Genomic DNA, 14,743 nt, shown 5'->3' with positions numbered 1-14,743 from the left:
ACACGACTAAACAAACAAACATTTTGTATGTTATTTAACCTAATACTGTATATTGATTTTTGCAAAGCATTTCCCCCCTAATGTAATGCATTTTTACATTGTTTTTGCTAATATATGTTTTTTGTGCACACTGATTGGATGCACAACTGCTTTGCAAAATTCAGAGAAGTTATGAATTTCAGAGACTTGCTATGTTTTGGCTTGGATATTGTTTGGGGAAGCATAAATTAGTTAGGTAATTTCTCTCACATGCCTACTCTCCCTCATGCTTGGTGTAATCTAGGAAGGCAATTATTAGATTTCTAACTTTCTATGCATATAAAGCTATTTTGTTAAAAAGGGGGAATAAAGATACTCACCTTAACTTCATTGTGCCCAACTCTCAAATCTTGGAGCTGTATCCTATTAAGTTCTACTCAAAGTAAGCTCACTGGAATTAATGTACCTATATTGGCTGCATCCATTAATTTCAATAGGTTTACCCTGAGGATGAGTAACATTAGATACGCTTGGTATTCTGATGGGAAGTTGTGTTTTAATCTCTTTAGTATGCATCTCTGTTCTAATGGCACACCACTGCCCAAGAAATTCAGAGCTTTAGATACTGCAGAAGACTTCTTCAAACCTAATTTCCTTCCACAAAGAACCATTGATGGAGATTTGTAGAACGTGACACCTGGCTGCCTCATATTATAGACAAGGGAGACAAAAGAGTGAGCTAATTGTTTCCCATGAATTCGAGTTTAATTCAGTGTGTGTTTAATTAGAGCTGTAAATGGGGGAAGAGAATCAATTACTTGTTGCAGAAGCAGACTCTACCAGCTAGTGACAGGATGGGGGGATTAAAATGACTGCAACATTGCATGGATGAGATTGTGAATTGTGGATGGATCTCAAGGTCTACTTTGATGGGCTTCTTTAAGGTCTTGGTTACTGTTTATTCACAAGAGAATTTGGAGATTGGGATGCCTGGGGTTAATTCACACTTCACTGGTTTGACAATAGAAATCTGTCTAGCTCACAATGTTAGGCTATATTGCAAATCAACCACCATTTCCAAGTCAGAAAGAAAGCAAAGGGAAATCAAACCCAAATAGGAAAAACAAGGTATGGTAGATGATAATTAGTGAAAAGGACCATAGCTCAAAGCATCCACTTTTCATGCTGAAGGTCCCAGGTTCAGTCCTTGGCATCTCAGGGTAGGGCTAAGAAATAGTTCCTGCTTGAAATCCTGGAGAGTTGCTGGCAGGAAGTGTAGACAATACTGAGCTAGATGAAGCAAGGTCTGACTCAAGTATAAAGCAGCTCTGTGTGTTCTTTTTTATAACTACAAAGATAAAGATACAGTATGTGTAGGTGTCCACTCATGCAACAGGGATTCTCATTCTCCCTAGCAGCTCTGCAGGCTCCTAAAATCTGTCTTGGAAGGCCAGGGAACCCTCTAGTGCAGATTTTGCAGGTGCAAGGGAGGCTGGATGAAGTGCCATTGCCAAAGCAGTTATTATGGCATGGCTGGCTGTTTTTAATCTTTGCATTTATAAAATGTGTTTTGTGGATTCTCACATATTTGTAAAACTTGGAGTTGTGCATTTGTTGACTGTTATTCATTCTGACATGTTGTTTGTCCTTTTTAAAGCACTGTCTCTCCAAGTAGGTCTTCTTCAGCTTGAAAGGTTAAATGGTATTCTGAGCATGAGAAGTCAGCATGAATCATATCAAGTACTGGTTTTGCAGATTCATATGGATCAATAAGAGCTGCATCAGTAATAAGGACCTAACATTGAATAGCCTTTGTGCATGCACCTTCAAAGCAGCCTAATCACCTCGTACCTACTGAACCGCCTCTCCTGGTATGCCCCACTGAGGACCTTAAGGTCTGCAAATAATAACACCCTAAACATCCCAGGCCCCAGGGAGATTAGACTGGCCTCGACCAGAGCCAGGGCCTTTTCGGCCATGGCCCCAGCCTGGTGGAACGCTCTCTCACAAGAGACCAGGGCCCTGCGGGATTTGACATCTTTCTGCAGGGCCTGCAAGATGGAGCTGTTCTGCCAGGCCTTTTGTCGGAGTTCAGTCTGATTCTTTTCTTTCTGTATAAGAGCAAGCATTAAAAAGGCCTCCTAGCCCGCTCACAGGTCCTTTATAAGACCAGTAGTAACATTTGGCCCTGGAGAATATTAACCACTCTCAATTTTACCCGTGGACTGCCACCCGTCCAGATTTTAATTTGCTCTGAACTAATTTTAAGATGTATTTTAATTAATTGATTGCCTGTTTTTATGTTCTTATCTTATTTGTATACTGTGTTAGTTTTATGAGGTTAGCCGCCTTGAGCCTGGCTTCGGCTGGGGAGGGCGGGGTACAAATAAAAATTTATTATTATTATTACTATTATTATTATTATTATTATTATTGAATGCTAAACCCAAAGCATCAGATTTACATTCCAAACTATTGTGGGGGGGGGGGAGAGAGAGAGAGAGAGAGAGAGAGAAATGATGATCATAGAAACAGAATAAGCTGTTTTATACTGAGTTAGGTCTTTGTCCCAGGTATCTCAATATTTTCTGCTCCAACTAGTAGTGACTCTCCTGGGTTCAGGCAGGGGCTTTTCCTGGTGTTATGTGGAGTCATGAGGGATTGAGTGAAAAACCTTCTCTATGTTGGTGCAGATGTTCTACCATCAGTAGCGAACCCATATTTTTCGAGCCCTGAAACTTGAACTGTTAGGGGGGGCCCTTCGCAACCAGCAATGAGGTATGGGTAACTACTGTTATTTTCTTCATTGGGGTTGTTCCACGACAGATCACCACATATATTCTTTTTAAATTAACTACTACATCTTAGATTTTGATTAAAATTGCTGTACTGGATTAGCTCACATATCAAAGTCACTGTTGTGAATAAAAAATTCCTATGTCGTATAGTTTTTTAGTTATTGGGGGGGGGGATGAAAATTAGGAAAATACACATGCATGACTAAAGTCACTTCTGGGGCCTCTCTGGGATTAGGTGCCCTGAATCTTAAACTTCATTAGTTTCATAGTGAATCTGCCCCCGTCTTCCACTGAGTTTATTACAAGCTGGAGCCATTTGTACTTCAAACAAGGTAGTTAAGACCGTCAGTGATATCACTGAGGAAAATACACCACACAGCCCTATGAATGAATTAATGGATTATGGTCTAAACTTACATAGAGAGGAACCTAGAAATGCAAGAAAAAAGAATGTAAAGATGTTAGACGTTTAATCACAAGAGTCTGTTGGGTGAGGGCCTGATTTACAAGGTGGGAGTAAAAGATAAAGGTGCACATCCAGAGAGAAGAGATAACACCAAACACAAATCAATTGACTAAAGATAACAAGCTTGAAGCACTAGAGACCAGCAAGGGAATAGTTGACACATTAAAACATCAGGCTGCTGTTATATCTGCATAGCACCACTCAGGGGAGCTAACTTGCCCCCCCCACAGACACATTGACATGGTGCGGTCATGTGACATGTCACATGACACTTCATGTGATGTCGCCGTGCAGGGGCAGGATGTGCGGAGGGAGATCTCCATGCTTGCTTGTCCAAGCCCCTTCCTAGCTCTTGGGCTGCCAGCTGTGGCTGGGACAAGGGAAGTAAAGATCAACAGCCACTGCCCAGCTCCCGGGCTCCCGGGCAGAGGCTAGGATGAGTGTGGTTGATCTTTGCTTCACTCATCCCAGCCCCCACCCAGCTCCTGGACTGCCTGGTGGAGGCTGGGACTGGGGTGCGTGGAGGGCACCTGGTGGTGGGAGTGGGGTGGCAGCCCCCTAAATATTGGGGGCACTGCCCCTGTCCAAAAATATTGGGGGAGGTGAAGTCCCCTCCGCCCCTTATACCCAGCTCCATTGGCATCACTTCTTATAAATAATCATATGGTTTAGCCACTTTACTAATCTCAGTCCAGTGCTCAAATTATGGGAGAATAAGGCACTCCTTTGATTTGCTGTTAACCCCTTAGTTATAAGACTACAATGAACATGATTTGATTCCTACCTCTAATTCAAGTGTTCCCCGTCCCCCCTTATGATTGCTTGGTTCTCTGCACTATCTCTCTCTGTAGCTTGATTGAGGCAATGTCTTGCCTAGCCCTGATTTGGAACCACATACAGATTTCTTAGAGGATGAACCAGACAACACACAGGTCAAAGACCTGAAGAGCAAAACTGTCCCCTGGAAACAGTACTGAGGGCCCCACTGTGGACAGATCTGCTGAAGAACCCTTGTGGCTGTAAGAAGTGGTGGTGGAGTCTCTCCCCTAGTCCTTGAGAAACCTGGTGCACATAGGTCTGGACCTAGTCATCATGTAGCTTATGAGTAAGGGTTATCATTGTGACTAAGAAATCACCGGAACATCCAGATGTTGTGATTAGGGTGTGGTCTAGGAGGCCATAGTATATAAGGCATCCCCTTTTGATTCTTTCAGTTTCTGGAAACAACACAGATCTCTGGTTTATTATAGAATCATAGAAATGTAGAGTTGGAAGGGACCTCAAGGAACTGAACCCCCCCCCAAAGCATCAATGACAGATGGTCATCCAACCTCTGCTTTAAAACCTCCAAGGAAGGAGAGTCTATAATCTTATGAGAAAGACCAGTCCACTGTCAAACAGTGCTTGCTGTCAGAATTTTTTTCCTGATGTTTAGTCAGAATCTTTCTTGTAACTTGAAGCCACTCGTTCGAGTCCTACCCTCCAAGCCCAAGAAAACAAATTTGTTCCCTCTTCTATGCAACAGCCCTTGTTCCCTGGTTCCTGATTCTAGTATCTCCTCCTTGCTACATTGTGCCTAACCTGCTGAATACTCCTTCTGATATTGACTTTGAGCTGTTACCCGACCTTGCCTCTGGTTCATGTTTTGAATCCACACTGATTATTTGTGCTTTGTTTGAGTAAACTGTGATGCACCTTTTGGTTGCCCCCACCAAAAGGCTTATACCTCCTGAGATTAAGGCTCTAGCACCTGAAGGCACCCACATGTGTGAGAGGACAATCTGGTATCCAACTCTGTCATACTTTGGTTACTCAGCCTGTCTATCCAGACAGTAGTGGAGGAATGCTTTCATCCATGCTAAGAAGATCAGGATTTCCTGTTCAGGGCTGAAATTCACTTTCCTTTAAAGCATTATCTGACCACTGGTGGATCAGACCAAAGGTCTACAGTGGTACCTCAGGTTACAGACGCTTCAGGTTACAGACTCCGCTAACCCAGAAATACTACCTCAGGTTAAGAACTTTGCTTCAGGATGAGAACAGAAATTGTGCGGCGGCAGCACAGTGGTAGCGGGAGGCCCCATTAGCTAAAGTGGTACCACAGGTTAAGAACGGACCTCCAGAACGAATTAAGTTCTTAACTCAAGGTACCACTGTATTTAGTTCAGCATTCTGTTTCCCACAGTGGCCATGCACATGCCACAGGTTTAATAGCCATGGGCCACCTATTTCTCCATTAATTTGCTGAATACCCTACTAAAGAAATCTAGTTGGTGGCCATTTCCACAGTGGTAGTAATGTCATAGTTTAACTATGAGCTGCATGAACAAGTCCTTTTTCTTCCATGTTCTCTCCCATTGTTCAGCGTCTATGGATGATCCTGAGTTCTAGGTCACATCTGCATCATTCATTTAAAGCACTATGTTGGACTGTAACACTCATGGTTTCCTCCAAAGAATCATAAAAGCTGGAGTTTGTAAAGCAACCACCATTTAGCCCAGCTGCAACTTTACCTAATGTCAGGGGTAGGGCAGGTGGGCTTTCCCCAAAAGGTCTTGTAGGTCAAATTGGGAGGCCTGGAGGGGCTAGAAGTTGCCCTCCACTAAATTAGGCTCCATTTGGACTAGACATTTAAGGCAGTATCATGACTTTAAACAAAGTTCCCTGGGAAAAAGCACTGTTAATAATAATAATAATAATAATAATAATAATAATAATAATAATACATTTATTATTTGTACCCCGCCCATCTGGCTGGGTACAAAATTGTGCTCGGAAACATATTGGGAGCCAATGTAGGTCTTTCAGGGCCGGTGCTATATGGTCTCGGTGGCTGCCCCCAGTCACCAGTCTAGCTGCCACATTCTGGATTAGTTGTAGTTTCTGGGTCACCTTCAAAGGTAGCCCCACGTAACTGGTTGTTATGTGATTTGTAGCTCTGTAAGAGGAATAGGGTCTCATAAAGCCCCAGAAATCTGTGGGAACCATAACTGTTAAAGTGGTATAGTAGAGTTTAAAGCATAAAGTGTGGATGTGGCCCTAGTGTTATAATAGAGGGAGAAAAACTTCACTTTCTCCACAAAATGCATCCCATGCATAAGTTTATAAAACTCTACCATATCCCCTTTTCTAAATTAAGAATCCACAAATATTTCAATGCTTCCTTATGGGGTGTTGCTACAGGCTGCTGATCATCCTGGCTGCCATTTCATAATTTTCTTTTCTCTTGCCTTGTTGAATCTACAGAATAAATGTGTTGTTTATGAAAAGGACAGAAGATGCTTCATGAAAGATTTATCTGCTGTAGGAACTGCCAAGAGCATAATTATTGTCTGGGCACTGAAACTATTTGACATTCTCCAAACAAACAAACAAACAAATACTCCAATGGTTCCTGCAAGAAGAATTAATAGATGAATGGGTAAAGTGATTAGGAGAATATATAGATGGAGAGATACGTGAGGAGGAAAGAACATGACTCAGCTGTTCCTCATTTGAAATGGATGCATGGCTTGCATAACTTTTTGTTGGACTAAAAGCATGTTTCTTTTTGTAAGGAGAAAAAAAGTGATAACATGGTTTGCTGAGGTAGAGAAAGTTATCTGTTTTATATATGAAGACCCTCTGCCAGTCACAGTAAACCCAGAGGTCATCAGCACAGTTCTTCAGGATATTGTTGAAGTATAGCTTCCACCAGCCCAAGCCAGCAATCCCAATGATAGCAACATCTGAAAGGGACCACATTGGCTTCCTCTGTAGTGGGCAATACAGTGGTACCTCGGGTTACAGACACTTCAGGTTACAGACGCTTGAGGTTACAGACTCTGCTAACCCAGAAATAGTACCTCGGGTTAAGAACTTTACTTCAGGATGAGAACAGAAATCGTGCTCCGGCGGTGCGGCAGCAGCGGGAGGCCCCATTAGCTAAAGTAGTGTCTCAGGTTAAGAACAGTTTCAGGTTAAGAACGGACCTCCGGAACGAATTAAGTTCTTAACCCGAGGTACCACTGTATTGGGCTAAATGGACCAATGGTCTGACTGACAGGGAAGATCAATGTGCAATGCTAAAGATATGATTTGCAAGCAGAATGTCTCATGTTCAATCCTCAGCCTCTCTGGTTAATAAGGAATATCAAACTGAAGGGTGGGAAAAGATTTCTGCTAAAGAATTTGAGGAATTGCAACTAATCAGAGCAAACAATGCTGGGTGGGCTAGCTAGCTAGACCAATCATCTGACTTTGCATATGTCATGATCAGGTTTTATTGCATGCCCCTGATAGTATTTGCTATCTAGGGGGAAAGTATATCCAAGGAGCACAAGGCAACAGTAACTCAACTAGATTCTAGGTTTTGGTGCCAGAGCTCAAGATTAATGCTGAAATGCAGAAAAAGATTATGACAAGAGCTACAAACTATATCAATAAAGATTAAGAAAGCAAATTCTATAACGAAATGCCTAAAGTACTAGAAATCATTAGCTTGTGTTAAAAAAAAAAATTGGTTACCAGTTTTCAGGTACCCTTCTTAAAATCAGAACTTTAAGCTCCGTTTATTATATTTTTTGAATTCTGCTATCTTCCATAGATACAGGATGTCCCTTATTACCCTCACAGCAGCCCTGTGAGAGGTAAGTTAGGTTGAGATAATAATGCAGCACTTTCTACTGCAGTGCTATACAAAATCCTCACATGCTATCTTGTCAGCAATCTATACAACAGAGAAGAGTTAATAGCTGGAACTGTCCATTGAACAGGTGTGGTGACGTAACGCAGAAAGTGTAGGCAAACCTTTTGTGCTCCAGATGATGGTGGACTACAACTCCCATAATCCCTGATGGCTGGGGTTATATGGGAGCTGAAGTCCAACCATATCTGGATGACAGTATGTTGGCCACACCTACAATACAGTCAGGGCTGAATCATGCAGCTAACTGTGTAGGACAGGATGCAGAAGCCAGCCAGTGGTCAGGGTTCAAGAGAAAGACAGGAGTGATAAAACTAGAAGGCAGGGCTGAGAGGAAAGCCAGATATCAAAACCAGAGAGCAATTCAGGACTGAAAAAAAAACCTAGCCTGCCACTCAACCATCCCAAATTGAGCAGGATATCCTGGAATTACAGAAGCCATCACAGCTTCTGATTAGATCCCAGAATGCCCCATATTTTGGTCCAGCTTGTGCAAGTCAGCTGGCTTGTGCCAGAGTGCAGAACCAAAGGACACTCATTTTTTGTTCTCAGCTCTGTCGTGGATCAGCTGGCTTGCACCAGAGCAGTGGACCAAAAATTGATTGCCCTGATTTTGATTCGTGGGGTGTTGGAACACATGAACTAGGAGGCAGGAAGCCAAGCAGGTATTAGGACCGAAGAGAAAGCCAGGCCAAAAAGCAAACCAGGAGATAGGGCTCAGTCAAGACAAAAGATGCATGAATAAGCCATAGCTCTGAAATTCCTTGTTGTTCAAGCAAGGCTCAACTGGAACAGGAAGTCCTTTTATGTTCATTCCTGCTCAGAAGAATCAATGATCAGATGAAAATCAGTCCAGGGACTGAGAAGCTGCCACCTGCAGTTCAGTGACTCACCACATGGGGCAGCCACACACTGTTCCAGCAATACCTAAGAGTTGGATTAGTTTCATAAAATTTATACACCACTTGATTGCAAAAAACCCCACCAAAACGCAAAATGGTTTACAAAAGATAAAACATTAAAATCAAGAAAAAGATCATAGCCATACTTTAAAACATACAAAAGTTAAAATACTGAAACAAATTTAAATTACCAGTTTTAAGATTGTTATTTAGCCGCTACTAAAAAGACTTACTCCAGTACTTACGGAAACAACATGTTTATTCTGGGTGTATCATACCAAGGCCCCAGGAAAAAATAGAACCTTTACCTCAAGCTTCTTCTTGCACTCCACCTCCACAAGAAGGCAGATTGTCCCTCCTCCAAATATTAACCCTTGGTTTACTGATAGCACATTCTTTACCACTACTGGTAAAGTGCCTAGTGTGGCCCCTTGCATGATGATGTTCAGGTGCATACAGAAGATACCTTTGTTTAGGAAGGCTTTTCCTGAGGTGTAACCCAGTCATTTAGGAAGGAGCAAATTTTTATATGATGTGATTTTTTTCATTGTTTTTAGAGTTTGTGTGGGTGATTTTGGTGTTTTAGAGTTTGTTATGGTCCTTAGAATTTGTGTACAGTCATGCCTCGGATTACAGGTGCTTCAGGTTGAGTTTTTTTGGGTTACAGATCGCTGAAACCCGGAAGTACCAGAACGGGTTACTTCCGGGTTTTGGCGGTCACGCATGCGCAGAAGCGCCAAATTGCAACCCGTGCGTGCACAGACGCGCCGCTGTGGGTTGTGAATGCTGCGGGTTGTGAACGGGCATCCCACACAGATCATGTTCGCAACCTGAGCGTCCACTGTATCTGTATTTGTTTTTACTGTTCACACTACTTCTCTGGCTTTGTGCTGTGAAGTGATCTATCAATATTATCATTATCATCATCATCATCATCATCATCATCATCATCATCATCATCATCATCATTGATAAGAGCCTCAGTTTCCTATGTTCAAATTCACCTTTCTGCTTCACGGATGCAGAATATTTTTTTCCAACCAGAGGGCCATATTATGTTCTGGACAGTCTTCTGAGGGCCATTTTCTGACAACAGTGGCCATGTCCAGACACAAAAAATAGAGAAACAACAAATGTAAATGTTGCTTTTGTACAGTAGGTTAATTGATACATCTAAGTGCACATACAACCTATTCTCCATCTAGACAAGCAGGAGGCATTATCAGAGCTGAATGACACATTCCAGCCAGGCAAAAACACACACAGAGGGTACAAAGCAGAACCAGTGGAAGAGTGTGGCCTGGGGAGAGTTATGAGGACCAGATAGAGAGGCCCAGAAGGTCATATTTAATACCCAGTCCTGAGGCTCCCACCCCTGTTCTATTTCCTACTCAACACCAGTTCCAAGGTCACGTGACCTCCCTGCCATTTTGTCTCTCTACCTCAACCGCTTTACTGCCATAGCATATGATTAACTCAAATATAAGCTGTATTCCTGGAATGAAAAACTGATAGACTCACAAAGCTTCCCCCTCCCATTCTTCCACTGGTTCTCCTCTTAATTTACTTGGTTTATACCAACTGATGACAGAAGCCCATTGTTTTGCTGAAACATTAACTTCACAAAGTCATTCCGCTCCCATCTGTGGTACTAAAATTAATGATTCCCTCTGCAACATCTGTTTAATTAACTATCGGTACCATAGAAGAGGCTTCCAAATACCCCCGTGACTAAATCAGGCTCAAATTAGGGAAATACGATGTTAAATTGTATCAGAGAGAAGCAGAGATTATCCTTTTGAGCACTGACATTCATTAGCTACCAGCCACCCCATGTATCTTCATAATGAAAAAGTGTCAGCCGCTCCTCACCGTAAAGTTTTCATTTAAGGGCTGCTGGTCCTTTCATCACAGTGATTGGAAAAGGGGGGTGGGGAGGGCAGGGGGGGTGCAGAGTGGAGATCAGGCCATGGTCAACATTCCATCATCCTTGCTGATGGATCAGTTGCTGGGAGAATGATGCAGGTAGAGCGTTGTGCCGGATAAGCACGCCCTGCACTGTTGTCTCAGATTTAGGAGCCTGGCATCTGCTCCCGACGGTCATCATATCCCCATCAAGACAAATAAATGTGTTGCCAGCACCGCCCGCCTTGAAGAACATCTTGTTGAGATGAAAGCCTTGGATAGATGTCGGGGGGGGGGGGAGGTTTGCAGCGGACAGTGCTTGGGAGAAGTAGTCGGGGGGGGGCTTGGCGAGAGCTCTCCAAAGCTCTCACGGGGAAAATATAAGAGTCCATTATAGCCTTAGCTTCTAAAACAGCCCTGGTGTCTGACTCTGCCCAGGCAAAACACAAATCAAAGAGGCTGATTCCACACATTTTCCACTTTGGGGGTCTTTTTATTTTATTTTTGTAGCCATGGCAACAAATGCAGTGGGAAATTGCAAGTTTCAAGACACACGAAGTCAGCAAGCATCTTTATAGCTTAGGGAGATGAAGAAAATGAGGGAACTAAAGGAGCCAATAGAGAAAGAGAGTGGCAGAGCCATGCTACAGGCAGACGTGCCAATAGAAACCAGTACCAGTACCAGGAACCAGGAACTAGAGCTGCTTCCAAAATACTCCTCATAGGGAAGGGAGAATCAGTCTCTTTCCAGTCCAGATCACTTTCACATATGTTCACCCATGCCTGTTCCAACCCGTTTCCACAGTAATCTGCCTTTTTAATTATTATTTTTAAAAAGTCAGCATAGAAAACTGCACTTAATTATGTATTTTTTCTCAAAACACCCAAATAGATTTTAGCACATTTTTGAGCTGGGTTTTTGGAATATTTGGAAAATAGCAAAGCCAGTGGATAGGTTAAGTTTCAGTCTAATGCATTCCTACAAGAAAGGTCACAGGACACCTTGAATGGGCCAGGATTTCCCCTGGTATTCAAGTAATGTATATCCATAAATCCATACAAGTGTAGACATGGCTGGCCTGCCCAAGAGGCAAAGTAAGGCAACTTCCTTGGATGGCAGGATCCACAGGGGCAGCAGATCTCGATGTAGATATTTATTCCCCACCTTGTTCCTGATGTAGATCTTTACTCACCCCTTCTTTCCTGGCAGGGAAGGAATGCACAATTTTGTGGTTTGCTGCAGGTACCAAAAAGTCTTGGGGTGGCCCTGAGTGTAGTGCTCTTTCCAATTAGGGATGAATGAATCAGTCAGTGCGTTGCATCCCAGTTCTACACAGAGTAGACACAATGAAATTCATGTGCGTAAGTGAGTCTACTATGACTGTGTCAAAGTTTGAACAAAATCTATTGTCAGTTTCACATATGTTAATTCATAAGTTTATTTGATCTTGTTCATTTCATCCATAGGCCGGGTGGGGGGGATCCAGTCTTCCAGGCCTCTCTTTATGGACCTCAGGACTTTTCCTAGATCACACCACTGTGTCCCCCATGATATTCTTGCATAGAAGCTCCTGGCAGTGATCTTGAGTAAGGTGATCCCACTTGGTGCCTCCGTAGAGAAACTGTACGGCTGGTTCAGCCCTACAACTGAGATCACCTGGAAGGCCTCAGCCAACACACCCCATGCCATCATCTACCTCCAGGCATGCTTCAGGTGGCTGTGGAATTGACCCCACACAACTGCTGCCTGCTTCTGGTGGCTCCAGGTGGGGTCAATGCCTTCTCCTCCCTTCCATCACTTTGCAGTCAAGAAGTGTCAGGGACTGGGCATAGGAGGAATGGTGGAGACTTCCCACAGGTATTCATGCCTTACAGAATTGAAGGCTTTGGCCTGGTCAAGGGAGAGGATGTATCTGGATCATTGGCCCTGCTTCACAACCTCCAGCATCTCCCTGAGGATGCACAAGAAGTCCATCATGTTTCTCCCTGGAATTTGTTTGTCTGACCCCAATGCAACACATCACTGACCTTGTTCATGCATTGCAGAAACAAATGAGCCTTCAGTTCTTGATGTCATAGAAGAGAATCATAGAATTGTAGAGTTGAAAAGGTCCCCAAGGCTCTTCTACCCAAACCTCCTGCAATGCAGGAATCTCAGCTAAAGCATCAATGACAGATGATCACTCAACCGCTGCTTAAAAACCTCCAAGGAATGAGAGCCCACAAATTCCCAAGGGAGACAGTTCCACTGCTGAACAGCTCCTACTGTCAGAAAGTTCTTCCTGATGTTTATTTGGAATCTCCTTTCTTGTAATGTGAAGCCACATTTGAGCCTTACTCTCCACAGCATGAGAAAACAAGCTTTTTCCCTCCTCCATTTGATAGCCCTTGATATATTCGAAGATGGCTATTATATCTCCTCTCAGTCTCCTCTTTCCCAGGCTAAACATACCCAGCTAGAAAACAGCTTTAATGTTGTATTTCAGCTGCGCCAAGACTGGAGTAATTGGAGCTCCTTCTGCACTGGTACCCTGTTCAAAAGCTAGAATTTGCTCACACTGCTACTTGGCCTGGCTTTCTTTTACCAAATCAATCTTTTTCTGTAGCATTAGAATGTATTTCAGTTTCATGATCTCCATAGCAGCTAAGTGTTCTTAGGTCTGTGGCTGAGGATATGACTCATTGCCAGTTATTAACAGCAGAGCTGTGTCCATGACAGCTGCTCCGTTTAACATAGCAGCCATCAAGATATCATGGCCAGGACAATCCACGAAAGAGACATGCCTAACTAGTTTAAAATTCCCTTTGGTCCCAGAAATATCTGTTGGGAATTTGTCAGGTATACTGCTCCCACAGGATTGGTAACATTCTGGTTGAGAACAACCTGGATCATGACGTTCGTAAATCTTAGCTTTGGCATAGCCCAGCTTGATAGTAATATTTCTCTCCAGTTCATTTTTGAATCAACGGTATGAACTTCAGAAATAGATTTTACTACTATGGACTTTCCATAAGCTACATGCTCAATTGTACCTATATTAATTGTAGCTTGCCTGCTGATGACTTCTGGTGACAGAGGTGTCAACTTATTTACTTATAAGGCACTCAGGGAAAGGTGTGGCTGCTCCAGAGTCACTCCTGCCTCATCGCCTGCCATCTTGAGGGAGTTGTCTTTGCCCTCAAGTCACTGTAGAAGAAAGGTGTACAAATGGGCCTCTTTGGGAGGAAACAGCCTCAGGCTGGAATGCAGGTTAATGGAGTCTGTATGAGGAGAGAAAGACCTTTGATTTCAGGTCTGTTTGGTGTAATTTTATATTACTAAGAAGCTGAACCTTTGCTTGGACATGCACATAATTTTATACTACTATAGTAATCTATGCTATTATAGGTTCATCGAACACAATGGACTCAGTTGATTCCTTTGTTGTATGTACCACAACAAAGGAATGAACTGAGGGACGCGGGTGGCGCTGTGGGTAAAACCTCAGTGCCTAGGACTTGCCGATCGTATGGTCGGCGATTCGAATCCCTGCGGCAGGGTGAGCTCCCATCATTTTGTCCCAGCTCCTGCCCACCTAGCAGTTTGAAAGCACCCCTAAGTGCAAGTAGATAAATAGGTACCGCTTTATAGCGGGAAGGTAAACGGCGTTTCCGTGCGCTGCGCTGGTGCTGGCTCGCGAGAGCAGCTTCGTCATGCTGGCCACATGACCCGGAAGTGTCTTCGGACAACGCTGGCTCCCGGCCTCTTAAGCGAGATGAGCACACAACCCCAGAGTCAGTCACGAATGGCCCGTACGGGCAGGGGTACCTTTACCTTTTATAGTAATCTATGCTATTATAGGTTCATCTAACCACAATGGACTCAGTTCATTCCTTTGTTGTATGTACCACAGCTAAAGATGGTAGCAAAGACTCCACCTTGTAACTGCAAGACACCTCGTACCTTTGCCAGCCTCCTCTGCCAACATGGCCTCCGGTGAAAGTGCCACCATGGACTCTGACAAAGCTA

This window comes from Podarcis erhardii, assembly GCF_964252035.2.
Source record: "Podarcis erhardii genome assembly, chromosome: Z".
In the NCBI taxonomy this organism is placed as follows: domain Eukaryota; kingdom Metazoa; phylum Chordata; class Lepidosauria; order Squamata; family Lacertidae; genus Podarcis; species Podarcis erhardii.
This window is presented reverse-complemented; position numbering follows the sequence as displayed.